This window comes from Otolemur garnettii, unplaced genomic scaffold (genome assembly GCF_000181295.1).
Source record: "Otolemur garnettii isolate 467f Iridium unplaced genomic scaffold, OtoGar3 scaffold00003, whole genome shotgun sequence".
NCBI lineage: Eukaryota > Metazoa > Chordata > Mammalia > Primates > Galagidae > Otolemur > Otolemur garnettii.
Window position 1 is genome coordinate 43145589 of NW_003852398.1, and position 891 is coordinate 43146479.

An 891-nucleotide genomic window follows, 5' to 3' on the forward strand; every position below is an offset into this window, starting at 1 on the left:
CATGTTTCTACATTAAAACTATGTTGCTATTTCTTGATTTTCAGGTGTAGGCATTATCTATAGTCTAGATGAATATTTAATTCTCTTTCCTCCTTGCCAGGCTTCCTCTACTTTCACCCTTCCTTTTTTCTCATCCTACCAATGTAGATAGATCATAATTTGGGTCAATGAAAATCCTTATTTACTGTTTACATAATTATACTAATATATTCACAACTGAAACATGTGGTTAACTATGATTACTTTTATTTTCCTTCAAAACATTCTTCCTTTGGAGTGAATAACTGTTTTACCATTTGCTTAGTTTCCTATTTTCCTTTCAGTGATTTAACCCTAAACTCTTGGCTGCTTATATAAATCTCTCGAGAGATCTGGTTAGATCTGTTACTCTCACAATTTCATCTTCCTAAGAAAGTGTTCCCTGGGGTGGTGCTTGTGGCTCAGTGAGTAGGGCACTGGCCCCATATATTGAGGGTTTGAATCTGGCCCGGGCCAAACTGCAACAAAAACCAAAAAAATAGCCAGGCATCGTGGCAGGCGCCTGTAGTCCCAGCTACTCAGGAGGCTGAGGCAAGAGAATCACCTAAGCCCAAGAGCTGGAGGTTGCTGTGGGCTGTGAAGACAACAAAGTGAGACTCTGTCTCTAAAAAAAAAAAAGAAAGAAAGAAAAGAAAATGTCCCCTGGAGCCTTCTAACCTGCTCTGATACGCAGCTGCCCTCTGACCTTGCTGCACAGTTGTCATTCTGAGGTCTCCTGTCACCATTGTCCTGGTGCTTCTCCTAGTTTTGATCTTTCCCCTGGTGGTAACACATCCTTGGATAGCTTTCTTTTTTTTTTTTTTTGAGACAGAGCCTCAAGCTGTCCCCCTGGGTAGAGTGCCGTGGCATTAC